This window comes from Tupaia chinensis, unplaced genomic scaffold, assembly GCF_000334495.1.
Source record: "Tupaia chinensis unplaced genomic scaffold, TupChi_1.0 Scaffold143976_1, whole genome shotgun sequence".
NCBI lineage: Eukaryota > Metazoa > Chordata > Mammalia > Scandentia > Tupaiidae > Tupaia > Tupaia belangeri.
The window spans coordinates 343588-359281 of record NW_006203827.1 but is presented as its reverse complement, the minus strand read 5'-3'; the positions used below and the strand labels follow the sequence as shown (position 1 = coordinate 359281).

Sequence of the window (15694 nt, the reverse complement as noted above, 5' to 3'; positions counted from 1 at the left end):
TCTGAGAGGTGATTTCTCGCTTTCTGTCTCTCTCTCTGGTGAGCACACGCACCCTATAGCAAAAACCTCTCCAAAAAAAAAAAGAATTATTTAATTTTATTTATTCACTCATTTATTTTAATTTGACCAGAGAGAGAGAAGGAAAGTGAGGAAGCAAGCCACCAGGTTCGAGACTTGAATTGTGGTTGGTCATGGCCATGTAGGAGTAACCAGCCCCTTAACTGCTACACTACCCTGTTCTGTTGTTTCTTTCTTTTTTTCTTTTTTTTTTTTTTTTGAGATGTTTTTGTTATACAGCACATGCACTCATCAGAAAGGGAACAGAAAGCAGGAAATCACTCCCCAAGGGGGATGGCCACACCACAATCCCTTTTCCTCCATTCTCTCCTCTTGGGATCTTGGGCACACACACACATGTGCCCGGCGTACGTTTTAAGCCACCAGGTCTGGGACTCGAGCCGTGGTTGACTACATGGGAGTCCAGTGGCATAGCCATTATGCCAACTGCTGGTCTCGTTTCTTAAGCATTATTTTTCTGACTTAATACTGTAATGTGACCTAGATTGTATAGTATTCACAACCATATGTCATAGAAACTGGGAGGAACCTTATAAATGGCTTAATCCAGTACTCTAACATGGATGGAGATTCTGAGGCAAAAGACATTAAATGAATTACCCAAATTTACATATGAAAGTTATTCAGTATCTTGGGTTTTCTGGGTTTTTTTTTTCATTCATAAATCTGAATTCCACCTTTCTACCCATGTATAGAATAAAAAGCTATCTGATTTTTGTCAACCTTTTATTTGTTACAAATACCATAAAGTTTTAATTGCACATTGTATATATGAATAATCACTGGTTTTGATATCTTCATAGATGATGGTTCTTTATGTCCTGACCTCAAATTTAGCAGTTCTTTGTGATTTAACTTTTTAAAGAATTATTAATTGTATTTATTTATTTACATTAATTGACCAGAGAGAGAAAGAAAGTGAGAAAGCAAGCCACCAAGTCTAGAACTTGAACTGCAGTCTGCCATGTGGGAATCTAGCACTTATTTGTTGTTATTATTTTTAATTTGCCATAGGGCACATGCACTCACCAGAGAATGATGGAGAAAGTGAGAAAGCAAACCACCGGGTCTGAAAGGGAAAGTAGGAAAGCAAGCCACCAGGTCTGGGACTCAAACCAAAATTGGCCATGCGGGAGTCCAGCACCTCAACCATCATGCCACTTTCTGGCCCTCGTGATGGTATTACTGAGTTAACATTTCATTTATTTAAAAGGATCACTCGTCATTAATTCTTATCTACTTTATGAGGTTCTTAATGAAGCATTGTTACAGCTGAAATGATGCGTGCCCTTCTCATTTTAGCATTACACAGTTTTGTATTGATATTTGGTGAAAATGCTTAACATTTAGTAGTTGGTTGGTATTATAGGTTATCTTAATTCCTCCTTCCACTCACCCCTACCTTTTTAAAAATGAGGTTAACATCTTCTAGGCTTAATAGATATGGCTTAGTTCATTTTTTTTTAACATTTGTTATAGGACATATGCACTCACTAGAGAGATAACAGAAAGAAAAAAGGAGAAGCACCTTTCCAGGGGAGATAGCCACACTGCAATCCTTTCTCTTCCATTTTTCTCTTGGGGTTTTGGGCATGCATACACTCATGTGCCTGGTGTGTGTTTTGTTGTTGTTTTTATATAGCTTTTGCCATATAGCATGTGTGCTTGCCAGAGAGAGACAAGAAAAGTGAAAGATCACCCTTGGTATTCTCTTCCCCCCACACAAGTGCCCAGAGTGATGTTTAAGCCACTGGGTTCAGAACTCAAACTGCTGAGTCTGGGACACGAACTGTGGTCAACAATGTGGAGTCCAGTGCCAAACACCACACCAACTGCTGACCCCATCTGGCATTTTTTGTTTGTTTATTTGTTTTGTTTTGTTTTGTTTTGTTTTTTGAGAGGATTTTGCTATAGGGTGTGTGTGCTTACCAGAAAGAGACAGACAGAAAGCAAGAAATCACCCCCCAGGGGAGATGGCCACACCACAGTCCCTTCTCCATTCTCCTCTCAGGATCTTGGGCACGCATGTACATGCACCCAGCGTGAGTTTAAGCCACCGGGTCCAGGACTTGAACTGTAGTTGACTACATGAGAGTCCAGCAACATAGCCCTTATGCCAACTGCTGGTCCTGTGGCATGTTTTTCAAGCTGCTAGGTTGAGCATTGCAGTTGGCCATGTTGGATCCAGCTGCCACCAGATTGCCTGATAATGATTTAGTTTTAAATTGATTTTTACATAAGTGTTTGACTTGATATGTCACCATTTAGTTTTATAAAGTCTGTTTTGTTAATAGCATGTAAATTTATTTCATTTTAAATCAACATAATTGTACACATTTATGGGATATTGTGTGACTTTTTTTCTATGTATGTATACATTTGTACAGTAATCAAATCAGCATATTTACCATGTCTGTCACCTCACATAGTCATTTTTTAATGGTAAGAACGTTCAGAACGTTCTCTTGTAACTGTTTCAAAATATTTATTACAATATTATTAACCATGGTCACCAAATTGTACAATAGAACACCACAACAACTCTTATCTAACTAACTTTGTGCTCCTTGACCAGTCTCTCCCTATTCCTCTTCTATTCCCCAGCCTCTGGTAACCACTGTTTTGCTGTCAACTAAAACACTGTAACAACTCTTAGCTAAGTAACTTTGTGCTCCTTGACCAGTCTCTCCCTATTCCTATTCCCCAGCTTCTGGTAACCACTGTTTTGCTGTCAACTTATATGAGATTACCTTTAGGTTCTATGTATAAAGTGAGATCATGTTTTATTTCTCCTGTGCCTGGCTTATTTCTTTCATATAACATAATGTCCTCCAGGTCCATCCGTAGTGTTGCATATGACAGGATTTCAGTCTTGTATTGACTGAATAGTATTCAGTTATATATATATACACATACATTCACATTTTCTTTACTCATTCATTGATGGATAATTCCATATCTATCTCGGGTGTTTCTAAGAGTGCTGCAGTAAATTTTTGAGTGTAATTGTCTTTTCTACATACTGATACCAATTTCTTTGGATTGTTGACAGTAATTTTAGATGTCTTACAACTATTATGATGTTGCATGTCCACTGTGTATAATATGTGTGTTGAGTCCTAGACCTAGCAGTTTGAGTTCTAGACCCAGTGGCTTGGTAATCACACTGGATGCTCATGCATGGGTAAATGGAGGAGGAGAATACCAAGAGACGAATGGAGGGGAAGGGATTGTACTGAAGCCATCCCCCCAGAAGGTTATTTCTCACTGCCTCTCTGTCTCTTTCTTGCAAGCACACACATCCTATGGCAAAAACCTAAGGGGGAAAAAAAGAATAGCAATACGCACACCAGGCATGTGTGTATACATGTTCAAAATGAAAATATTTTTAAAATTGATGTGCATAGGCTGGCTGGTTGGCATAGTTAAGGCCGCTGGATCCCACGTAGTTGACTGAACATTTCAAGTCCTGGACCTAGCAGCTTAAGAAACATACTGGGCAAGACCAGCAGTTGGCATAATGACTATGTTGCTGGACTCCCATGTAGTTGACTGTGTTTCAAGTCTCGGACCTGGTGGCTTAAACTCACACCAGGCACATGTGTGTGTGTGTGTGTGCCCAAGATCCCTAGAGGAGAATGGAGGAGAAGGGATTGTGGCATGGCCATCCCCCCTGGGGGGGGGGATTTCTCACTTTTCTCACTTTATGTCTGTCTTTCTGGCGAGTGCACACACACTATAGCGAAAAACTCTTCCCCCCCCCCCAAAAAAAAAAGAAAAAAGAAAAAGAAACATACTGGGCACATATGTGTACATGCCCAAAATCCTGATAGGAGAATGCAAGAGAAGGTCTTGCAGCATGTCCATTCCTCCAGGAGTTGATTTCTCACTTTCCCTCTCTCTGTCATGTACCCGTTAGCAAAAACTTAAACAAAAAAGATTGGTGTGCATGGATTAGGAGAATTAAATAAGGTACTGCTTTTAGCATTGACCAAAAAATAGCAATTTGTGTAATTTATCTTAATATATGATGCCTATAAGGAGAAGTTGAGATTATTGACAATGTTTTAAAAGTTTCAATGTGAATAACGTCTTTTTTTGAATTGCCAGAGGGTACATGTGCTCACCAGAGAGAGAGAAAGTATCCCTAAGGGGACATGGTCATACCACAGTCCCTTCTTCATTTCTCCATCACGTTGGGATTTGGGGCATGCATGCACACGTATGTGCTCAATGTGCCTTTGAAACCACCAGTGATGAAATTTGGACCATGGTTGATCATGTAGTACCTAGCTCCCACTAGGCTTTGGAGCTGACCCTAAAATCTGTTTTCAATGACCTAATTACTGAATAAATCTCAGATTTGGTTTTCCTACTGGCTTTTCCTCTCCAGAATTAAATTGATTGGTATAGCTAAACATCATTGATCAAATGAGTAGTTTTTTTTTTTTTTAATTTTTTTTTGAGAGGTTTTCACTATAGGGTGCGTGCGCTCGTCAGACAGACAGAGACAGACATAGAGACAGAAAGCGAGAAATCATCCCCCAGGGGGGATGGTCACGCTGCAATCCCTTCTTCTCCATTCTCCTCTCGGGATCTTGGGCATGCACACACACGCGCCCGGCGTGAGTTCTAAGCCACCGGGTCCGGGACGCGAACTGCGGTCGACTACGTGGGAATCCAGCTACACAGCCATTACACTAACTGCTGGTTCCCACAAATGAGTAGTTTTTAAAATAATTGGGCAGAATTTCTAATTTTACTACTACTCCCCAGAAATGAGTTTGGATATATTGGCACACAGTACTCTGGCAGAAATAAGGTTAATAAAACAATACTATTTATCTAAGGGGCTACAGTATTTAAAACAAAAATATTGAATACTGATTTATTTAAAGATATGACTGGTTGGGTTCATGCTGCTTATGAGAAGGTGTTTGGTGATTTTGGAAGTTTTCGTGCAAGGAATGAACATAGTATATAAAAAATTCTTAGTAAGATTGAATATTTTAGTAATGCCTACGGTATTGGAATATATTAAAGCTTTTGCTATTGGAATGTAGGGTTCAAGTACTTGCAAGGAGAGGGAGAAGGAGAGAAAGTGAGAAATTACCCCTGTGTGTGTGTTGGAGGGGGTGGTCACACGACAACCCCTTCTCTGTTTTGTTCTCTGGATATTAGGCATGCATGCACATGCTCCTGGCATGATTTTCAGGCAGTCAGGTTCAGGACTACAACTGTACAGTTGGCATGTGGGATCCGGCACCTTAGCCACCATGCCACCTACAGGCCTGGAAAATGTTTTACAGTGTATAGTAGATATATTCAGAGGCAATTGATATTTATTAAAAAGTTGACTGGATTTGGGGTCTGGAGACCTGGATTTAATTTCTATTTACTAGCCTGGTGGTATGTGTTAAATCACATCCTCTCATATATATATGAAACTAGAAATAGAAAATTATTGATGATAACATGTATGATTAAGCCACTATGCAGTATATCCTGGATGCGAAATCACATTTCGTACGCTGTGATGATGCTCAGTGAATGAATGTAAATTAATTAATTAAAAATAAAAATAATTTTTAAAATCACATCCTCTCTCTGTGCTTCTGTTTCTCACCTGTAGAGTAGATGTGGGGATTCTTTCTTTGTGAGATTATTAGGATTAAATGAAGTATAGGTGAAAGGACTGTGTAAATACACAGTGATGAGTATTTCATATAACCAGGGAGGGACTTAAGTGATTTTAAGAATAATTATATTGTATTATCTAAATTATGTTATATTGGTAATCTCTTCATAGAAATATTTAGGTTTAAAAATGGCAGGTGCTGGGGCCAGCAGGTTGTGTAGTGGTTAAAGTGCTGGACTCCCACGTGGTCGACTGTGGTTCGAGTCCCAGACCTGGCAGCTTGAAAATCTTGCCAACCGCATGTGTATCCATGCCCAAAATCCTGAGAAGAAAATGTAGAAGAGATTGTGCCCTAGCCATCCTTTCTGGTGATGAATTCTCGCTTTCTGTCTCTGTCTCTCCAGCAAGGGCACACACTCTATAATCTCAAAAAAATTTTAAAAGGCTGGTGCTGATCATATGCTCAAGTCAGAATTCCTGATTTATGCACAGGGATGTGAAAAATTAAGAATGAGTTAAATAAATAAATATAAGACATTTTTTAATGCTGATGTTAAAGGAGCCAGGAGTATGCAGGGATTCTTTTCCCTCTTACTAGTTAAGCTGGAAATATATCAATAAACTGGAAATGTATCAAGATGTTGTTCACCATAAATTAAAATCTGTAGACCTATTTTATTAATACAATTCTTTGCTAATATTTTCATACCAAAATGGAGAAGGGAGAGGGACAGAACTTGCAGTTTGGATTTGCTACATTCTTCATTTTATGCCACTTGGATACTGAAGGGCTGCTTAAAATGAAACCAAGTTTATTTGATTTGTAAGAGTAAGATAAATTTACAAGTGATTTGAAAGCATTGCTTATGTTCAGGATTTACTTTCAAAATGTCATTACCAGGACCAGCAGTTAGCGTAATGGCTATGTTGCTGGACTCCCACGTAGTCGACTGCGGTTCGAGTCCCGGATCCAGTGGCTTAAACTCACGCCAGGTGCGTGTGCGTGCCCAAGATCCCGAGAGGAGAATGAAGGAGAAGGGATTGTGGCGTGGCCATCCCCTCTGGGGGGTGATTTCTCGCTTTATATCTCTCTGTCTCTTTGTCTGTCTGGCAAGCGCACTTACCCTATAGCAAAAACCCTCTCCAAAAAAAAAAAAAATGTAATTATCTCTAGTCCAGGAGACCTTTGCAGGTGTTGACAGCCATAGCTTACTCCTTAAATGTCCTTGTAGGATGGAGGTACCTTGCCAGTCCTGAAATCTCTTGACCTCCATTCCTAGCCCAGGAGAAATGCAGAATAAAGGTAGAAAGGGTAGAGGCTTTGGGCAAAAGTAGAGAGTCTAATCAGATTTTTATCTCCCTGTACCCTAACCAAATGCACATACAAACTGCTTCTTCAATAGGAACCTCTACCTTAGCAAAAAACACATGTTCTGTTTAATGAAGCCTTTGCTAGTTTGCCTACAGTTTTGAAATAACAAGTAAGTGCATTGCAGTAGTATCGTGGAGAAAATATTTCTCCTGATTTTTTTTTTCTGGCATATATATGGGATAGGGGAACGAATAACAGCTTGTTATTATGAAAGTAATCACAATTTGTTCACATGTTGCTTTGTGTCTCATTAATATTTTGAATTAGGAAATAGAATTAAACCAAAGTAATCTTATCTTGCATGGAATGGAATCCAGTCTCATAGTCAGGAACTATTTAGTATTCAATAGTCCAAAATCAGTGTTGGAGAGTTTTGAATAGAAGTATAATGTTTTGTTTCTAATGTTCATGTAGGAAATTGTATGTATTCTGATCCAGCCCATGGTGTGGCAGCTGGATCCCAAAGGGTAACTCTGTAGTTTGAATCCCAGACTTAGCAGCTTGAGAAATGGTCCATGGTGGGTGTGCAAGCATGACCAAAGTCCTGAGAAGAGAATGGAAAAGACCTGGTGGTGTGGCTATACCTTTTGGGGATGTTCACTTGCACTCTATCCCTTCCCCCACCCCCTTCATGAATGCATGTATCCCTATAGCAATTTTTTTTTAAAGGAAATTGTATATATTCTAAAGGTCAACTTTTCTTTTCCATTTTATTTATGATAGAGTGTACACACTTGAGATAAAGTGAGATAGGACCTTCCATAGGGTCCAGTCCCAGTCCTCTTCCTCTAATCTTTCAGCCTAGGGATTCAAATCATGGTCACCATGTGGGATCCAGTTTCCTTGAGCAATGCATTACTGCTGCACCATGGTGCTGGCCCAAGAATAGTGAGCATAGGAAAGAATTAATCTACCCATGCTTATTTCTAGAATACTCAATGCTGTTTTTAAAAAACATGAAGGGGGTGTATAGTGTATTTACAGAGCATGAACAATATATTGGGAACATTGAAACCCTTTCTGTCTGTGGAATTTCTCTACATTACAAACAAATGCTTTAAACTGTGCTGTTCAGTATGGTAGTCACTAACCATGTATGGCTGTTGGACTATGGAACTAAAGTTTTCATTTTCTTTCATTTAAGTTTAGGTTAGAAAAACCGAAGTAGTGTGAGGTACTCTCATTAAACTACTTCATTGTTTGGTAGGACTACATTCCACCTTTTTTTTAAAGTTTGTTTCCTTCTGGGGGAGGAGAGAGAATAAGGTCTTGATGCTAATCTAGCCCCAGTTTCAGTTGTTCCAGATCACAGGTACAGATGCATGTACCACGCATACTCAGGGAATTTCTAGGACATGAACCCATGGCCATTCTCATGTGGGTCTCAGTGCATTAACCACTGTGCCACCACCCAGCCTCCTAGCTGCTTTTTAATTTTTTTCTTTTAGGTTTTAGCCATAGAGCACATGCATTTGCTAGAAAGAGACAGAAACAGAACGTGAGGGACCAGCAGATGTCATAACAGTTACATCACTGGACTCCCACATAGCCAACCAGTATTCGAGTCCCGACCCAGCTGCTTAAACTCACACTCAGCGCGTGTGCCTCCGTGCTCAAGATCTTAAGAGTGAGAATGGAGGAGAAGGGATTGTGCGCATGGCCATCCCCCCGGGGGGTGATTTCTCACTTTCTGTCTTTCTGGAGAGGGCACACATCCTATAGCAAAATCATCTCAAAAACAAACAAGAAACAGGAAAAGTGAGAAATCACACTGCAGGGGGGGCTTGCCATGCCACAATCCCTTCTCTTCCATTCTCCTCAGGATTTTGGACATGCATGCACATGCACTATGTGATTTTCAAGCTACCTGGTTTGCAACTCAGACAGCCATCAGCTATGTGGGAATACAGCACTTTAACCACCACACTGCCTGCTGGCCCCCCTTCTTGCTTTTTTAATGTGGCTGCTCAAATATTTTAAATTACATATGTGGTTTGCATTGTGTTTCTTTTGGATTGTGCTGCTTCAGGCACAGTATTAATGGAAATGAACTCAAATCACATTTGATTTGGTTAATTAAATATCTAGAAGGTATTATTGAAGGCATCCTTCTAGTGGCTTTTACAGGAGTTTTAAAGGGTGCATAATTGAGATTCTTTTCCTAATGGAACTACTTGGGAAAATAAGACACACACAGTTTAGAAATATAACATTATGGAAAGCAGGAAGTAGCCATTCTGTAGCACAGGCAAATGGTGTATGTGGAGGTTGATAAAAAATTGCTAACCGAGGTAGTAATTGCTTATTAGGGGGTAAGATTTCATTGAATCTTGAAGGGCAAGTGAAATAGGGAGAGGCCAAGATTACAGCGTAAGTGCTAAGGTCCAAAAGCATGAGGTATGTTGAAGGGCAGTGTAAGTAGAATGGTCTTGCCAAGGAAGTAGTATAATTTTGCTTCACTGGAATATGAAGTTTAATATGACCATAGGACCAGAATAGAAGGCTGAGAGACTTAACTGTCCTTAATAATATTTCAGCTCAAAGGGTGTTTTGAAATCAGTTTCTTCCAATTCCTGTCCAACAAAGAATCCCCTCTTTAATATCTAGCCTCTACTTGAATATTTCCAGAGTCAGGCAGTAGTTGGCTTGCTTTAAGAAGTTGGTTGCATTTCAGGTTTTGGATAGTTTTGTTAGATCATCGTATTAATAGGAAGGTGTTTTTTTTGTTTTGTTTTTTGGTTTTTGTTTTTGTTTTAGCTTCCATGCTTCTTCAGCTGTTGGCCTTAGTTTTGTTTGTTTGTTTGTTTGTTTGTTTTTTAATGTTTTAATGTTTTTTTTTTTTTGGAGAGATTTTTCCTACAGGGCGAATGCGCTCGCCAGAAAACAGAGAGAGACAGAGAGATAGAAAACGAGAAATCCCCCCTCAGGGGGGATGGCCACGCCGCAATCCCTTCTCCTCCATTCTCCTCTCAGGATCTTGGGCACGCACGCACACGCGCCCAGCATGAGTTTAAGCCACTGGGTCCGGGACTCAAACCGCAGTTGACTAGGTGGGAGTCCAGCGACATAGCCATTACGCTAATTGCTGGTCCCCTGTTGGCTTTAGTTTTTGACCCTGTGGTTGTGCTTGTTCATATTATACCTCTCTAAATATTTGAAGATGATGATCATGTATTTTTAGTCTTCAGGCTAACCATCTCCAGGTTAATTCTGCCAATTTTTGTATGGTGTTCCCAGGCTTCGGATCATCTTGGTTACTACTTTTCTGTGTTTGTCAGTTTCCTCCTGTATCTTTTTTTAAATGTCTCAAGGGGCCAGCAGGTGGTATGGTGATTTAGGTGCTAAACTTCCCCATGGCTAACTGTGGCTCGAGTCCTGGACCTGGTGGTTTGAAAAATCATGCTGGGCACATGTGCATGCTTGCTCCAAATCCCAGGAGGAAAATGGAGGAAGAGATTGTGGCATGGCAGTTACTCCCCCAGTGGGTAACTTCTCACTTTCCCTCTCCTTCTTTCCAGTAAGCACACGTGCTCCTTGGCAAAAACCTTTTAAAAAGCATTTCAAATACTCCATATTTAGTTTGAATAGCAGGTTTCAGTGGGGGCTGTTACCTGCTTTTATTTGAATATTATGCTCTATGAAAGCAACCTGTAGCTCTGTTAGGTTTCTTAACAGCCAGGTCAAACAGGTTTCTATTGAGCTTGTGTTAGCTTAAAATCTTTACGTCTTTTTCATGTGAACTGCGCAAACAGGTTTTCCTTCTATTCTGTACTTGTACTATGGATTATTTTAGCTTAATAGCCCTTAATTAAATGTGCAAAGTAGCATATTTACAGTTTTATTTTATTTCAGCTCATCTTCAAAGTCCCTGAGGAATTTGGAATGTTATTTATCATATACGTCCTCCATGCCAATTCCCAGCTTTGACTTATTTATATATTTAACATATCTTTGTCAGATTCATCCAAATGGTTCATTTTATTATTTTTTTAATTTTCAGAGGACTTGTGCACTAACCATAGATAGTGGTGAAGGAGAGAGAGGGAGTAGGCACCCAGTGGGGAATGGTTGCACCTCAGTCCCTTCCATTTCTCCATCCTTTTGCAATTTGGGGCACACGCACACATACCCTGTGTGTTTTTCAAATCACCAGGACTAGGATTTGAACTGCTGTCAGCCATGTGGAATCTGACCCCCTTAACCACTATGATACTGGGCTAGCTATGTGTGTGTATGTGTGTTGAGAGTTTTTTTGCCTTAGGGCACATGTGCTAACTGAAGACAGACACAGTGAGGGGAAAAAGAAAGCACCCCTCCAGGGGCAGGAGCACACCACAATCCCTTCTGCTCTTTTCTCCTCCCAGGATTTTGGGCATGTACACACGTGTACCTGGCATGAGTTAAAGCCACTAGATCCTGACTTAGCATTACCCAAATGTTTGGGTTGAGGAATTATGGCTGAAGTTTCATTTTCCTTTGTGCCTTTTTTTTTTTTGTGCTAACTCATATAAGTTTAATGAATATTTTATTTTATAGTGATTTCTAGTCTTCCCAAAATTTTAGAAAATATTATAATCCTCTCCCATCCTTAACTTGGTTTTCTTACTTGTTTAAGTAATGATAGGATAGTTGTTATAAGAGTAATAATCTAAGCAGAACAGATTAGAGATCTGAGTGTGTCCTTAATCTACACTAAAATTTAGTTAGCTTCAGCAAGGAGGTAGGCTTCTTTGTGTTTTTACATATGGAAAAGGGTTTGTTTTGTTTTTCTTTTTAGGGTTGATTAGAGAACAGCTTCATGTGATTAGTGCAGCTGGGTATGGGCTTAAATGCTAGTACCAATACAGGTTACCTTTGTTCCATGAATAAAATTTTAATATTGTTCTAGTTTTTCAAGCTGTATAAACTGGGTGGCTTATAAACAACAGAAATTTATTCTTTTTACAGTTTTGAAGGCTGGGAAACCCCAAATAAGAGTGCCAGCTGATTCAGTGTCTAGTTAGGGCCTACTTTCTCATAGATGGCTATCTTCTCACTGTACCCTCACATGGCAGAGAGTACACCTGAGCTCTCTGGGGACTTTTTCCTTTTTTTGCCAAAGTGTGTGTGTGCTCACCCGAAAGAGAAGGGCCCTGAGAGACCAACTCCCCTGGGGAATGGTCACACTGCAATCCCTTCTCCTTTTCTCCCTCCTTTTGGAATTATGTGCATGCACACATACGTACTCAGCATATTTCTCAAGCCTCCAGGTCCAAGACTTGTACCATACAGTCAGCCATGCGCAATCTAGCCACCTTAACAGCCATGCCATGAGCTGGCCCTGGGGACTCTTTTTTGTTTTCCTTTTTTTTTTTTTAAGAGAGATTTTTGCTATAGGGTACATGCACTCACTGGAGAGACAGAAAGCAAAAAGTCACCCCCCTGGGGGGAAGGCCACATAGTAGTTCCTTCTCCATTCTCCTCTTGGAATTTTGGGCACACACGCATGCCCAATGTGAGCTTTGAGCCACCTGGTCTGGGACTCATACCTCAGTCAACTATGTGGGAGTCCAGCGATGTAACCATTGTACTATCGAGGACTTCATTTTATAAGAATATATTCATAAGGGCTCCACTCATGATATACTGACTTTCCAAATCCAAAGGTCCTACTTTTGGAAAATAACATAGTAAATACCATCACTTGGAGTTGAAGATTTCTTTCTTTAGAAGTTTGTCTTATTCACGATAGAATACATGCACATGAGAAAGAGAGAGAGAGGCAGGTAGTTGAACAGGCACCCTCTACAGGGTTTTATCATGCTACAGTCCCTTTTTCCCAGCTCGTTAGGACCTTTGGGGTACACATACACCTGCTGTGTTTCAGGTCCACCACGCTGGGTATCTGAACTGATGATCAGCCATCTGGCTTCTAGCACTGCAGTTCAGTACACTACCACCTATGCCACTGGCTCTGGGCCAAGGGTTAGGATTTCAGCCTGTGAATTGTGAGAGAAGACAAACATTCAGACCGTTACATGTATGTTCATGGAATTCAGTGTATTTTTTTGATCAGTGTACGCTTATATAAGGTGAATCTGGAGTTGGAAGGAAAGGGGATTAGAAAATGAAAATTTTTGTTTGGCATTTTCATTAGAGTGGTTAATTGAGAATGTGTGAATATCTACTAGCATTCTAATTTCTTTCAGTTTGAATAAATAGTGAATTACAAATAAGAAATTTAGGCTAAATTTTTGTATTACCTAGAGCAGGAGTTGGTCAATTTTCTTTAAAAGGCCAGTAAATACTTTGAGGATCAAAAAACAAAATTGAGGGCCAGCAGGTGATGTGGTTGAGGTGCTGGACTTCTACGTGACTGACCACGGTTTGAGTCCCAGACCCATTGGCTTTAAACTCATGCTGGGCACATGTGCATGCATGCTCAAAATTCTGATAGAAAAATATAGGAAAAGGGATTGTTGTGTGGCCATCTGCCCTTGGAGGGGATTATTTTTTTTGGGGGGGAAAGGTTTTTGCTATAGGGTGCATGCACTTGCCAGAGAGATAGAAAGTGAGAAATCATCCCCCAGGGGTAATGGCCATGCCACAATCTCTTCTCCTCCATTCTCCTCTCAAGATCTTGGGCACGCACGTACACACACCTGGCATGAGTTTAAGCCACCGGGGCTGGGACTCGAACCACAGTCGACTATGTGGGAGTCCAGTGACATAGCTATTACACTAACTGCTGGTGGGGGGGGATTTTTACTTTTCCTCTCACTATCTCTCTGGGAATGCACACGCCCTATGGCAAAAACCTAAAAACAAAAACAAAACAAAAGCAAAATGTGACATATTATGTTGTTACTTATGCAACAAGAGAAAGGCTAGACTTACACAAGGTTTTTCTCAATAAAACTCAATATAATGGTAGTTGAGTACAATGATTTGTAATAAAGCTTTACTAATGACAAGAATAGTATTCTTTTTTGGAGGGGCAGCATTTTGCTTTACTGGGATTCATTGTTAACCTTCATTATCATGTATTCATTGTTGACAACTTGAAATGAGGTTTTACATTTTTTTGGTTGAAAATGTCTTGTCACATATATCAGTGCTGCTATCTTAAGCAATGTACAGCATATGATATATTTTTAAGTTTTTCTTCCAGGACTGGCAGGTAGCATGGTGGTTAAAGGTGATAGACTCCCACATGGCTGACTGTGGTTTAAGTCCTGGACCTGGTGGCTTGCTTTCTCACTTTTCCTCTCTGTCTTTCTCTGGTCAAATTAAAAAACAGTAATAATAATAAATAAAGTTGAAAAAATAAGTCTTTTAAAAAAAAGTTTTTCTTCCTTTCTTCCAAGGGTGAGACAGACAGACCCCCCACCCCCACCCTCAAACAGGGCTCCCACACCACAATCCAGCCTCATCCAGCCCTGGATCATGGTCATCATACACAGGCTTGCCATGTTCTGGGAGGTTTCTGAACGTGAACCTGGAACCCCTTTCATGTGAGTCAGCTTCGTAAAGCATTGCGTTATTGTTGCACCACCATTCAGCCCAAAGTGTATGATTTTAATGAAGCATAATCATCTCTTAGAGGGCATCTGTAGAATTTTGTTAGTCTTCTGTTATTTACCTTTAACATATTATTACACTGCAGAATAATCACTTTTAGTTGAAGGCTAGATGGAAGCTCCAGTTAAATCGATTTTGAAAGAAGGAAATTTCCTTTGCACTTATATTGGGGTCTAGAAATGCTTCTGGAACTAGTTTGAACTCAGAAAATATATCTGCTATAAGTTTGTATAGGAAGAGAACTCTTAATTTTTTTGATTACACAGGAAGCACATAGACCCAGCCTCTGTGGCATAGTTGATAATGTGACAGACTGTAGAGCTGGAAGCCATATGCTAACTGTAGTTCTAGTCCCTGGCCCAGTCATTGTGAAAATATGCCAGACATTTATGGTCTAGCGGAAAGGGATTACAGCATGATACCCCTGTCGAGGGTGCTTCTCTCTCTTTCATGTGTATGCATTCTATCTTGAATAGAGAAAAACCTTAAAATTTGTTAAAATGGTAAACTTTTTTTAAAAGAGTATAAAGTAGCTTGCTTTTCCCTCTGATACTAGTGTTTTTTTTTTAATTGCCAGAAAGTGTATGCATTCACCAGAGAGAGAGGAAGAAAGCATCCCCCAGTAGGACATCATCATGCTGAAATCCCTTCTTTTCCTTTTCTTTATCTTAATTGGTATTTTGGACATACACACACACGTGCCTGGTGTGCTTTTCAAACTGCCAGAACCAGGATTCTAACCATGGGATGTCCATGTAGGATCTGACTCCCTTAGTACCTAGGCTACAGGGCCAGCCAAGATACTAGTGTAATTATTGAAATGAATAATTTCAATAATTGAAATGAAAATGTAATTATTGAAATGAACAGTGTAAGTTTCCCATATAAGCTATGTTTGCTTTTGTTATTTTAGATTGGATTATTTAAGAGGCATCAAATCTGCAGCAGAATTTCCCAAGCCATTCTTCTAATAATAATTGAGGGCAGTTCTTTTTTTTTTTTTTCTTTTTTTTGGAGAGATTTTCCCTTTTAGGCGCCGTTGGCCG

The 15694-nt window shown here is 39.9% G+C and overlaps 1 protein-coding gene across 3 annotated transcripts in view; it reads left to right on the top strand.

The window, feature by feature from the left end:
• Positions 1–15694, top strand: part of RLIM (ring finger protein, LIM domain interacting) — a 35741-nt gene that overhangs the window by 7392 nt on the left and 12655 nt on the right. Inside the window, exon 3 of one of the 3 annotated variants that reach the window (XM_027767173.1) lies at positions 14435–14581. The exons of the other annotated variants lie outside the window; for them this stretch is intronic. The gene's annotated coding sequence lies outside the window, so the exon portion shown is untranslated. The remainder of the gene's footprint in view (positions 1–14434; positions 14582–15694) is intronic. 3 annotated transcript variants of the gene reach the window in all.